This window comes from Sus scrofa, chromosome 10, assembly GCF_054392235.1.
Source record: "Sus scrofa isolate SSC_HxYL_T2T_F1_AM1 chromosome 10, Sscrofa_HxYL_maternal_Yorkshire_Landrace_v2.0, whole genome shotgun sequence".
NCBI lineage: Eukaryota > Metazoa > Chordata > Mammalia > Artiodactyla > Suidae > Sus > Sus scrofa.
Genome location: NC_139392.1, coordinates 76,414,414 through 76,428,353, shown reverse-complemented (window position 1 = coordinate 76,428,353; position 13,940 = coordinate 76,414,414). Strand labels below are relative to the sequence as shown.

At 39.9% G+C, this 13,940-nt stretch overlaps 1 long non-coding RNA gene across 2 annotated transcripts in view; it reads right to left on the bottom strand.

The window, feature by feature from the left end:
- The window catches only part of LOC106505166 (uncharacterized), a 238,165-nt gene that overhangs the window by 108,284 nt on the left and 115,941 nt on the right, over positions 1–13,940 (bottom strand). For both annotated transcript variants that reach the window (XR_014818032.1, XR_014818033.1), the window contains exon 3: positions 3,319–3,521. This is a non-coding gene — a long non-coding RNA (uncharacterized LOC106505166). The remainder of the gene's footprint in view (positions 1–3,318; positions 3,522–13,940) is intronic.

Here is a 13,940-nt window from a genome sequence, read left to right as displayed (position 1 = left end):
TCCTCCCCAAATTCATATATTCAAATTCTAACTTCCAGTGTGATGGTACTAGGACATGGGGTCTTGGGGAGATGATTAGATTATAAGGTGGAGCCCTCTCGAATGGAGTCAGTGCCCTTATAAGAAGAGACAAGAGACTTTCTCTCTCCTTCTCCCTCCCTTTCTCTGTCTCGCTCAGCTGTCATGCCAGGACACCAGGAGAAGACAGCCAGCCAGGAAGTGGGTTCTCAGTGGAATGGAATCCGCCAGCATTTTCATCTTGGACTTTCAGCTTGGATTTCCAGCTTGGATTTCCCAGCTCCCCAAACAGTGAGAAATAAATGCCTGTTGTTTAAGGCATCCAGGCTTAAGGTAATTTGTTACTGCAGCCTGAGCTGATTAAGAAAATGGGTATTTAGCCCAAGAACCCTTCTCTTTGTTCCTACAAATTTACATATTTAGGAAAGGATCTCAAGTAATGCAGAGAGGGAAAGAATTTACATTAAGATACTCATCCTGTAGAAAAATTATATAAATGTAAATGACTCATTCTATTCCCTTACTCTGGGTCTGTAGGAAGAGTGAGGGAGGAGTTCCCGTTGTGGCTCAGCGGGAAACAAATCTGACTAGTATCCATGAGGATGCCGGTTCCATCCCTGGCCTTGCTCAGTGGGTTAAGGATCTGGCATTGCTTCAAGCTGTAGTGTAGGTTGCAGACATGGCTTGGATCTGGTGTAGCTGTGGCTGTGGCAAAGGCTGGCAGCTACAGCTCCGATTGGACCCCTAGCCTGGGAACCTCCATATGCCGAGGGTGTGGCTCTAAAAAAACAAAACACCAAACAAAAAGAGTGAGGGAGAGATGTGAGCCTCTGTCTGATCTGGTGGCCCAAGTCCAAAACTCCCAAAATTCAGTGCCCTGGAAAAGAAGCTGCTGTCTTTTCTTAGGGGGAAATTTTTTGGTGACAGCCTTTATTGCCACCATCAGCCCAACCAGCATCGGGCCGAAAGCCACAGTCCCCAGACGTTCTCAAACTTGGGCTTAGATGTTTATCCCAGACCAGAAAAAAAATCTTCATTTATTTCCTTTCCCGACTCCTCCCATGATCCCACCTACTTTGCAGAAATTTTTTTTTACAGTGTCATCAACCCAAGGACCACCTTAGGGTTAGGGTTGGGATACCTTTCCTATAATGTTGCTTTACTTAATATAGGAAGTTTTTGAGTTTCCCTAGGATTATGTATTATGGTAATCCTAATCAGGCTGATTTTTTCCCAAATAGGAGCAAACCATACATGCACTATGTTTAAAGCTATGTAACGACTCATATTTATTTTCCATGACAAGTTTATAAAAATCTACCTTTAAATTATACCTCTAAACTGACCTTCCTGGTTTTCTTTACTGTCTTTGTATCTTTTATTCTACTTTTGGATCTTTTCTTTTTTCTTTCTTCCTTCCTTCCTTCCTTCCTTCCTTTCTTTCTTTCTTTCTTCCTTCCTTTCTCTCTCTCTCTCTCTCTTTCTTTGTTTTATTTTTCTTTTTAGGCTCTCCCATGTGGCATATGGAAGTTCCCAGGCTAGGGGTCAAATCAGAGCTGCTGCTGCCAGCCTACACCACAGCCACAGCAACAAAGGATCTGAGCCATGTCTGTGACCTACACCACAGCTCACGGCAATGCCAGATACTTAACCCACTAAGCAAGGCCAGGGATGGAGCTCTCATGCTCATGGATGCTAGTCAGGTTTGTTATGCTGAGGCACAATGGGAACTCCTCTACTTTGGGATTTTAGCTTATAGAGTGCACCTATTATCTAAAATACATGTGAATATATTTTATTATAATATGGGACCTCAGATTTTTAATCCTTAACAGCATCTATTAACCAGGCTACATGCCACATATTCTGAGGTAACATGGGAAAGTGTGCTTTTTCATGCCTGTCTGGAATGTGTGGACACACCCCACCCCAACTGGCAGTGAAAGCAAAGAAGACTCATGATATTGTAGAAACTGTTTCATACCCTTTAGTTCTGCAAGGAGACACTTAGGGCATGAGACGATAGAGCGTGGAACAAGACAGGGAGCTTTCATGGTAGAAGAAAATCTCTCTCTTCCACTCAACTCCTGCAAATTGTCATGGGGACAGAGCAGGGGAGGGAAACTGCTCTACAAATTGAGAAAACCAGTGAGAAAACCAGTATCTATTCAGTTCTTTTGTTGGTAGTTGGCATCTAACAGAGATGATGGTTGGGGAGGGGTCATGGGGCAGTGTCATGCCCTTTGATAACCTTGAGTTTCCCACAGGCTCAGAGCTGAGGTGAGGGCAGAGTCTCAGCCAAAGCAATTACCATCTACAGTGAAAGACTTGTAACTGTGGATACCACTATGCACTGATACATTCATTTCCCCTGAACCCTGATGGTTCCCTTTTTCCACTCTCCAGGAAAAGGTAGGGAAAGGGCAGAACTTCTACCTGATTACATTTGAGAATTGTGGAAATCAGACCCTGGATTGGAATGTAGAATAGGAAACAAAAGGAAGCATAGAGATGGGGTGACAGAGAAAATGGGTAGAGGAACAACTAAGAAGTGACCAGATTATATTTTCTGCCAAGAACAGAATCAGACACAGAGAAGCAAAATTCCAATTGAATCATAGAGATTTAAAAAAAAAAGAGCAGTATTTACAGACCCCTGACTGAGTCTTGTCAATTATCATGACCATGAAAATGTATGTCTATCATAATTTATTATAAACATAAATTATTTAGGGTCATAACACCCCAAATACCTGATCCCCACTGTCCTACTCCCTAGAATGGATGTAGCTGATTGCATCTTTTTCTTTTCTCTCTTTTTATGGCTGCACCTGTGACATACGGAAGTTCCCTGGGTAGGGGTCGAATTGGAGCTGTAGCTGAGGCTCATGCCACAGCCAGAGCAACACTGGATCCACGCTGCATCCATGACCTGCAATGTAGCTTGCAGCAATGCTGGTTCCTTAACCCACTGAACAAGGGCAGGGAGCAAACTTGAATCCTCAGAGACGACCAACTTTGGGCCCTTAACCTGCTGAGCAACAATTGAAACTTCTGAATTCATCCTGAATCTGTTTTTACACTTAAAGTCTAGAAGTGTTGGTGCTGTTGAGACAAATTTAATTGTCTGTTCTGTTTGTTTCACACCTCAGATTCTTTCCAGTAGATGGTGTTAGTCCTAAGGCTAAGAGTAGAAAAGAAAGGCTTATTGAAATATATTCACCTCCCTACAGCAGCTGTGAAAAGGGTTAAGAAGTCATTTTATATGATTATTAGCAAATATGCATTTAAATTCCTTACCCATTAGGGATTCTCAAACCTCCATATAGACTGTTTTCTGAAGTAGATAAAAGTACCGAGGAAGGTAGTTGGATGCCCATTGGTCAGTGGGTCTGATTGAAGGTCTGAGGTGTCCACAAATAAAGACTGCTATCAGAAGCTTGGATTCAGAAAGCTCCCAGGATGTGCTCATCTCTTGGGAGAGGACTTACATTAACTGAATTCTAAAGAGGAGGGAGAGAGAAAAAAAGAGAGAGACAGAACATAAGCAAAGGGGGAAAATCCAACTTAATTGAAGGCTGCTTCTTTTTAAAACATCAACTTCATGCATCAAAGTAGAACTGATTGCTTTATTGCTTCCTTTGGCAAAGGTGGGATGGGTACATTCAGACGAGGCTAAATTGTCCCTAAATGGTATCCAAGGGAACAAAATAATGAGACAAGAAAGGCCTGAAACTTTTGCTTCTTAAGGCTTCAGGTACTCTCCCCAAATATTATATGTCAACCATTTGCTTAAAACTGAAATACTTGCTAATTATAAATAACTTAAGATAGATGCAACTATAGATTCTCATACTGAGTCAGAAAGAGAAAGACAAATACTATAGATATCACTTGTATGTAAAATCTAAATTATGGCACAAATGAATCTATCTACAAAGCAGAAACAGACTCATGGACAGAACACCCTTGTGGTTGCCAAGGAGGAGGAAACGGGATGGATGGGGAGTCTGGGGTTGGTAGATGCAAACTATTACCTTTACAATGGATAAGCAATGAGGGTCTGACGTACAGCACAGGGAACTATATCCAGTCTTTTGGGAGAGATCATGATGGAAGATAAGGGAATGGATACATATATATGCATGACTGGGTCACTTTGCTGTACAGCAGAAATTGGTACAACACTGTAAATCAAGTATACTTTAATTTAAAAATTTTTAAGAAAATTTTAAAAATCTTTGATTTGAAAATCTTTAGGCTGATTCTCCACAGCCTCTGAAAAACCTGTTTTACAGTTAAAGTGATTTTCATTTTACCTCCACCGCACTTGCCCTAAATGCACGCCTGGCTAGCTCATCTTTCTGCAGAAGTGGGGTGTCACCTGCATTGTGGTGCCCTTCTAGAACATCCAATACTGCTATTTCTGTTCCAAGAAAAACCCACGAGTTCAACCAAATCTTTCCAGAGGCCCTACCATTTCTATATTCATTTATTTACATCAAGACTAAATTATAATTATTATAACTATCTCACTTCCCTCATCTTTCTTTTTTAAAGTATGAAGCCAAGGAGGAGTCAGGAATTACAAGTTCTTCCACTAGACTTGTCACAAAATTCCCATTTCCCCATCTAGTCTTTTTTTTTTTTTTTTCCAAAGAGAGAAAAATACCATGGGCTTTAGAAGAAGCATCACTCAGTGGGGGACACTGCCCCCTCCCAGGGCCTCCCCACTGTGCCCTTAAACATGCCGTCTGTAACCAATTGTTCCTGTTGAATAACAACGTGAGCTGCCGAGGCTTTTGCCGTCTGCCTGCCTGCAGATAGATGAGGCTGCTGGCTTTTCTGAGTGCTGCAACTGCTCCCCGGAGCCCCCAGGAGGACGTTATCAGCTGCCAACAGATGGAGCCCATCATCGCGCTGCCAGCATCCACACCTGTGGATCACGCGCCCCAGCCAAAAAATTAATTGCTTAGAAATATAAAATCGGTGGACCCAGATCGGAGAGGATTAAGAAAGAAAAAGTTAAGCAAGGGAAAGAGGAAGCCGTGCACTGTGAGGGATCCTGATCCACGTCAGCAGATCTAAATGTGTGACTTATACAGCATCTGATTTGGTTTTCAAACACAAGAAAGATGCAGGATTAGAACTGTAATGTGTGGGAAGAAAAAACACAAAAGAAAGCAGAATGCCCATGGCCTCACATTAGGTTCATATGCGTTCTGAAGGAAAAAAAAAAAAAAGAAAGAAAGTAAAGATTTTCCTCTTGTATTTTGCTAGGAGAAATTTACATTTAATCTGTGGGTTTATCCTTTGTCCTTATTTTACATTTTTTAAATATTTTGCTGCCTCTGGGATTTCCAAATCAGTAGAGAGAGGTTTTGGGTTTTGTTTTGTTTTCCGTAATGGTTTCATGGGACTATTTTTATAACATATTTTCTTGTTTCCCTTAAAGAAAAAAATTCTAATAATGTTAAAAAGCAAATTTCAACTGAGTAAATCTTAAAGATCTTAACGGCTTTATTCAAAGAGTTGATTCACGATTCTGCAGCATTCCATCTAGAAGGTAGAAATGTGGTCCAAGATGCTAAGACAAAATGGAAGAGTTTTTAGGCAGAAAGGGTGGGGATCAGGAGGGCAAGGAAGTTATACCAGCAAAGAGTGTTTTTGTTTGTGTCAAGGTCATCTTCCTTTAGGGGCAGCAGGGGTCTATCAAACATATTCACTCACAAATGCTCATCAGGTCGTTCCAGATTTAAGATTCCATTCCTGGGAGAGGCTGAAACTAAGTTAGGTATTTTCAGTTTGGTGACTCGGGCTTAAGCACCAGTGACTTCATTTGGGGCCTGTTGTCTTGGTTTTAGCGGCAGAAGAAGAAGTTAGGATTCCACTGCAAAAATCATTCACTATGTGACCTTCGGTCTTTCATCTTTTTTGCTTTTAGTTGCATGCAAAATGAAGCATGATTGCTAAGATCCCAAGCAGCTCTTAAATTCAATGACTTCATAAATCAATTTCCTACCATATTTAGAAATGGCTTAGACAAAAATATCTGGAATAAGAAACTAAGGGACATGGAGGGGGGGAGGAATCCCTATGAGAATCATATGCTACATTGCCCAACACGGTCTCTTCCTTTGGAAATTTCTCCAATGAAACAACAGATGATTATTACCAGGGTCACAGCCAGGAAGCAGCAATCGTCTTAATAATTATGATGCAATAGAAGTTAGGGCTACCATTACTTAACTGGAGGATTAAATGCAGTTTTTCTTTGTCAGTGTTATGCTTTATTTTAGTTTTAAAGCACATGTCTCTTTGATCTTGGCCCAGCAGAGCAGTGTCTCTTCTACATCTGAATTGAAATTACCAACGTTTCCCCCCCTGCAAATAGACATTTAGGGGCAATTGATTTTGATTAAGAATGAATTATTCCAATAAAAAGAATGAATTACTCTAACAAAATTCCATCATGTATCATATGTCCATTTCCAGCACGTGTTGGAAATGAAATATAGTGCCTTTCCTCAAGGAATTTAACATCTAACAGTTGGCATAAAAACAGTTGCATAAATAAAAATAATGAAAAAATAATAGCCACTATTTACTGAGCACTTGAGGATGCTTCATCACTTGACCTACCTCTAACAAATCTAAGCCTTAACACTGCAAAGTATCCTTATTATTTTTTAAGACTATTTTTTAGAATCACAGCAAAATTTTTGAGTTCACAGCAAAATTAAGAGAACATATAGAGATGTCCTATATACCATCTGCCCCTCACATGCATAATCCCTGTCGACAACATTCACCATCAGAATGGGATATTTGTTACCAATTGAACCTACATGGACATATCACAATTGCTCAAAGTCTGTAGTTTATATTAAGGTTCACTTTTGGTGTTGCACTTTCCTTTGACTTTGGACAAATGTATCATGACATGTATGCATCATTATGGTATCATAGAGAATATTTTCACTGCCTTAAAATTCCTCTGCTTTCTGCCTATTCATCTTTATCCCTGTATCACCCTTGCAACCCCGATCTTACCGTTTCCATAGTTTTGCCTTTTCCAGAACATCATTTAGTTGGAATCATGCAGTAGATAACCTTTTCAGATTGGCTTCTTTCACTTAATAAAATGACCTTAAACTTCCTCCATGTCTTTTCATGGCTTGATAGTTCATTTCGTTTTAGCATTGAATAATATTCCATTGTCTGGATGGATCACGGCTTGTTTATTCATTCACTTACTGAAGGACATATTGATTGCTTCTAACTTTTGGCAATTATGAATAAGATTGCTACAAATATCCATTTGCAGGGTTCTGTATGGACATAAGTTTTCAACTCCTGTAGGTAAATACCAAGAACCATGATGGCTAGATTCTAGAAGAGAATGTTTCGTTTTGTAAGAAAACACAAAAACTATCTTCCAAAGTGACTGTACAATTTTGCATTTCTACCAGCAATGAATGAGAGTTCCTGTTGCTCCACATCCTCACCAGCATTTGGTGTTGTCAGTGTTTTAGATTTTGGCCATTCTAAAAGTGTTTTGGTATCTCGTTGTTGTATTAATTTGCATTTCCCTGATGACATATGATGTGGAGCATATTTTCACATGCTCATCTGTCATCTTTACATCTTTTTCAATAAGATAGCTGTTAAGCTGTTAAGGTTTTTAGCCCATTTACACAACAAAACAAAACAAAAAACATTGGAGTTCCTGCCATGGCACAGTGGGTTAAGAAACTAACTGCAGAGGCTCAGGTCAGCGCAGAGATGCAGGTTTGATCCCTGGCCTGGCACAGTGGGTTTAAAAAAGTTTCCAGTGTTGCTGCAGCTGCAGTGTAGAACACAGCTGTGGCTTGGATTCGATCTTTGGCCTGGGTATTTCCATTTGCTGCAGGTGCAGCCATAAAACAAATTTTTAAAAAAGGTTTTCAGTCTATTTCTTTTAACTGGGTTATTGAGTTTTAAGTGTTCTTTGTAAATTTTGTATAATAGTACTTTATCAGATGCATCTTTTGCAAATATTTTTCCCAGTCTATGGCTTGTTTTCTCATTCTTTTAACATCACTTTTTACAGAGCAGAAGTGGTTTTTTTTTTTTTTTTTTTTGTCTTTTTGCTATTTCTTGGGCTGCTCCCTTGGCATATGGAGGTTCCCAGGCTAGGGGTCCAATCGGAGCTGTAGCCTCCGGCCTACGCCACAGCCACAGCAACGTGGGATCCGAGCCGCGTCTGCAACCTACACCACAGCTCACGGCAATGCCGGATCGTTAACCCACTGAGCAAGGCCAAGGATCAAACCTACAACCTCCTGGTTCCTAGTCGGATTCGTTAACCACTATGCCACGACGGGAACTCCCAGAGCAGAAGTTTTTAATGTTAATGAAGTCTAGCTTATCAATTATTTCTTTCATGGACTGTACCTTTGGAGTTGTATCTAAAAGGTCATTGTCATGCCTAAGGTCATCTAGGTTTTCTCCTATGTTATCTTTTATAAATTGTGTATTTTGCATTTTACACTTAGATCTGTGAAATTCATTTTGTGAAAGGTTTAAGCTCAATAAGCATTAGCTATTCTTTTATGTATTTCATTCTTACATTTGCCTTAAAAATATTTCTAGATTTTTCTTTTTTTTAGATATAGTTTATTTACTCTCTGGCTATGTCTTAACTTTTAAAACTGTATGGGTCTGATCTCTTATGCCAGCCTATAAAAACTCTGTTTAACCAACGTTTGATATCTTTGAAAAGCCTGTAGTTCTTAGCTGGAAAAAGTCACTACCCTTCTGTAAAATATCACTTAATATATATGTATCAGGATTTTGGTGGCACAGGTCATGCTGGAAAGTGATAACTTAAGTTTTTTTTTAGAGTTAATTCTAAGAGATGTTTTATAATGCACAAGGTGAAAATAAGCCATCAGAGTGGATAAAAATGCATTGCACAGAAAGATGAGATCTTGTTATGTATTATAACTGCTGCCTAGCCTCATTTGCTATGGTCAGCGGGGACATTCCATGACCAGATACATAAATGAAACAGATCAAATGAGACATTCCTCACTGAAAAACAGTGTGCTACAGTGGAATTAGGGTGGCCTCAGTGTCAACAGACCAGAATTCTCCTGTTGATTGCTGTTAAATTATTGTGTGATCTCATACAAGGCTCTTCACCTTTTTGGGGACCTGTTTCTTCATTTGTGAAAGACGATGATTCAGTAAGACAGTTTGTAAAGTCCTTTTGATTCTATGAATCTCTAGTTTATACCTACTCAGCATCATCAGCCTTAGAGATATCTGGATTTAATGAAACTGGAAAGGCAGGACAACCTGATCTTTGATTATTTGATGGTGTGCTTGGGGTTGATTTTTATTTCTCTCCTTCTTTCTCTGACTTATCTGATGTACATAAAAGCTCTCTGTGCTGCCTTCTATGGCCAGCTTCAAGAATTTAAGATCTGATGAATTAGAATAAACAAGTGTAAGATCAGTGATCTTTTTTCTTTTTTGCATTACTTAATTCAAATGGATTATTTTAAAGCCCATCTCCTGGTTTTGCATCAGTATATGGTACAAAAAAGAAGACTCTAATGTTCTGGCGCCACAGGTTTCACTTTTTCAGATGTGATGGAGCATTATCATTCTGAGATAAATATTCATCCATTCTTTATTTATTTACATCTCTAAAGGGTATTGACATTTGATACAGTTTCTGTCACGAGACATGTTTCTACAGTATTTTCTCAGCTTCTTTGCTGAAAACTCCATCTTGTCCTGCTTTACCTTACCCCATCTTCCTGCTTGAAAAACAGTTGCAGTGCTGGTAAATGACTTAAGCTTAAGAACAAAGACCTAAAGGCATAAGTTATTCACAGGGTCAGCTGAATGAAGACATAATGCGTTAGTCTAGGCACGCAGGACCTGTGCAGACAGGCACGCCATTTGCACAACATGATATGTCCTCTTAAGAATAAGAGAAAGAGGAACCTCATGGCCCCAAGTGGTTTATGAGTGGTAGTTAGCAGAATGTGCATTAGCAAAGAGAACCAAGGTGCAAACCTAGGTACACCGGGTTGCTGCAGATAGGCATGTGGAAGCACATTGATGATTCTCTGGAATGCTATGCATAGACACCAACCTTCCTCAAATGCTAATGATTGTTAAATGCCTAAAGGTCAGAGTAAAAGCTTAACCATCTACCAGCTATGTGACTTTTGAAATAATAAAAGAACTTATAAAATAATAAAAAAAAAAACCCTATATCCTGCACCTATAGCCCCCTCCACACTTGACATAATCCTAAAGAGCACAATAAAAACAGTGTGGTTTCTTGAGGTGGCGCTCTTGGTGCCTGAGACCTTGAATCCCCTGGTTCCCACCTTTAATTAAAATAAATGTCTCGGCGTTCCCGTCATGCCTCAGTGGTTAACAAATCCGACTAGGAACCATGAGGATGTGGGTTCAATCCCTGGCCTCACTCAGTGGGTCAAGCATCCAGCGTTGCCAAGAGCTGTGGTGTAGGTTGCAGATGCGGCCTGGATCCTGAGTTGCTGTGGCTGTGGTGTAGGTCGGTGGCTACAGCTCTGATTAGACCCCTAGCCTGGGAACCTCCATATGCCTTGGGAGTGGCCCTAGAAAAGACAAACAGCCAAAAAAAAAAAAAAAAAAAAAAAAAAAAAAAAGATAAATGTCTCTGTGTCTTGTTTTATGTTAACTTTTTCCTTAAGTTTCACAGCACCTGTTCTTCAGCCCCAACCTGCTGAGCTGGTCTCAGTAGGTTCAAGGGCCCAAAAAGCAAACTTGCAACCAATTCAACACAGATTGCTAAAGTACTGGAAATTCTGGCTTGCACTGTGTCCCTCTCCACGGTAGAGAACTACATTCTGTGAGCTCAGGGGGAAGAAGCTCCTGAGACATTTCTCTGCTCCCTCTGAAGAGGACTGCATACCTAGACACTATGTTAGTTCCCCTAAACATAACCCCCATTTATAGGAAACTAGTGTTGCCATTTCTCCTGAACTATCTCCTTTCTTTTTAATTATTTATTATGCTTACCAACATTTTTTCTTTTGTCCTACTTTGATACCCAATTTTATTATTACTTATTTAGACTCTGACAATCAAACTAGGAAAGACATCACTATCCACTAGTCTATGCCCTTCCTTACAAGATGAGAATACCCTCTGAGTTTGGGTCTCATCTAATCTTTCCTACCCTTCCCTCCTTTAAAGAGTGATTTATATTCTGCATATTTGGAAAATTAATTTCATAGTCTGTATATTTTCACCATGCTCTATGTCATCATTTCCAAGTCCCATGATCCATCTTGATTATTATTATGATTAGAAGTCTCTTCCTTTCCTATGCTGGATACCCCCATTCTCTGTCTGGGTCATCAGCTCACTTTGCTTTCTAAATGTGCTTCCTTCTTTCTGATGTTCCCAAGACCTGCTCCTTTTCACTGGCAAATCTTAGGTGAGAAAAAGAGACATGAACTAGAGATTGGGTGATGGCCATGATGAACAAGGAGCCAGAGACTTCACAGCTTATTATGTTTTTGCAATTTCATTTTAGTTAATTGCTTGTGTAGATTCTTTGTCTCATGACTGAACTATTCTTTTTAATTTTCAATTCAAGCTTATGAGTGTGTGTTCTTTTTTTTTTTTTGTCTTTTGGCATATGGAGGTTCCCAGGCCAGGGGTCTAATCAGAGCTACAGCTGTGGGCCTACACCAGAGCCACAGCAATGCCAGATCTGAGCTGCATCTGCAACCTACACCACAGCTCACAGCAACACCAGATCCTTAACCCACTGAGCGAGGCCAGGGATCGAACCCACAACCTTACGGTTCCTAGTCGGATTCCTTTCTGCTGTGCCACAACGGGAACTCCTGAGTGTACATTCTTAATGTTGTATTGTGAAGGAAGCCATTTCTGATTGTGTGGGTCTGTACACTTCATATCTTCATACTAAGGATGATTACATTTATCTGTAAGAGAATATGGATTAACAATAAATGTCAATGCCATGAAAGGCTAGCAGCAGTGTATGAATTGGATATTTTCTGAACCACTGTCATTTATTACACATTGGATAAGAACAACTGGATTAATGAATCAAGCAGGCATTCTGCTTTCATGGCTAACACTGAAGAGTAGTAAACCAATTTACTCAACAGCCATCTGTTTATCCTTTAATGGATTTCATCTTAAAGGATAACATACTAATTAAACAATTTAAACTACCCATAAAAGTTACACTAGTATATTCGCATCCCCACATGCTCTGTAGAGCTCCTGTGTGTGATTTTTAAAGTCTATTTAAAGTCTACTGTTTTCTGTTCCAGTGCCTGACCTTTTTGGGAGCAACTTACTCTTTAATATCAAGTTTCCTCTTCCTGATGATGACAAGAACAATATCAGCTTAACTCTAGAAGCACCTGGATATTTCCCACCTGTTCAGTTCTTTCCCAATTGGTTTCAAGTCTTGGCACCAGATATCATGAGGCTTGTGTCTATCACCAAACAGATCCTGACAAATAGTCTATGAAAAAATAGACTGCAGCTGCCTGGCCAGGAAGGGAGCTGTCTCATTGCCAATTGCTACACCCATCACATCTGCAAGTATTCAGTAAGTGTCTACTTAAAGCTTGAAATTGGAACATTTAAAATGTGGTTCTTGTGCTTACAATTGGCCTAGGACTTCTGTGCCATTTTTAGGTTGCCAAGTTGCCTTTCATTCAAGCCTCTGGAGGTGTCCTTCAGTGACCAGTGGCAGAGCATGAATTGTCTTTACCCTCATTGTAAGTGAGCCATTGTGAATGAGCTTTGTTCTCCCATCTGCGGATTAAATTCTAAAACCTTATAAACCTGAATGATGTGAATTCACATGTGGTTTGTAGGACAGGAAATGCCCCTTTTCATGTTTTTTTTTTTTTTTTTTTTAAAGATAAGCCTGATTCCATTCTTCCTGGGATCTCTGTGGTTAGCCGTGGATCCCAATCCATTGCTTCTGCTGCTTCTCAAGAACAGGGCCAGCTCCTTAGACATTGGAAGTCTCCTTCATGAAAGGAGAATCTCTGCAGTGTAGTGTGTGACCTCTACCTGATTTGTGGAGGACAAACTTTGTGGCCTTGAATTACTTCACTGGGCTGGGGTCTATGCCCTCTCCATCAGGTCGGCCTTCTTAAAACATTACTTACTCCTGCCTTTTGGCTGAACTGATTTCTAAAGCCTTCCTGGAGAACACCTGCAGTCAAAACAAAATTGTTTGGTCCAAAGTGATATGACGGTGTGCAATACATTTCTATGTGAAACAGTAATGCTCTTTGGAACAGGAGACTCTTGACTATTAAAATGGTAAATTCTGAAAGCAGGAGGAGCCTCATGTCTAGCATGGATGGCCAGGAATCTGCTGTCTGGGCCACTATACTCCGCAATGAACCAGGAGCTCTACTGTTTGCATGCACTTTATTTTTTGCCTTTAAAAAGATTTTTTATTATAGTTGATTTACAATTCTGTGCCAGTTTCTGCTATACAGCAAAGTGACCCAGCCATACACACATATATATGTTCTTTTTCTCATTCTATCTTGCATCATGGTCTATCTTAAGAGATTGGATATAGTTCCCTGTGCTACACAGTAGGACCTCATTGCTTATCCATTCTAAATGTAATAGTTTGCATCTACTAACCCCAAAATCCCAGTCCATTCCACTCCCTCCCCACTCCACCTTGGCAACCATAAGTTTGTTCTCTATGTCTTTGAGTCTGTTCTTATTTTGTAGATATGTTCATTTGTGTCATAGTTTAGATTCCACATTTAAGTGATATCATGTGATACCTGTATTTCTCTTTCTGACTTACTTCACTTAGTATGAGAATCTCTAGTTGTATCCATGTTGCTGCA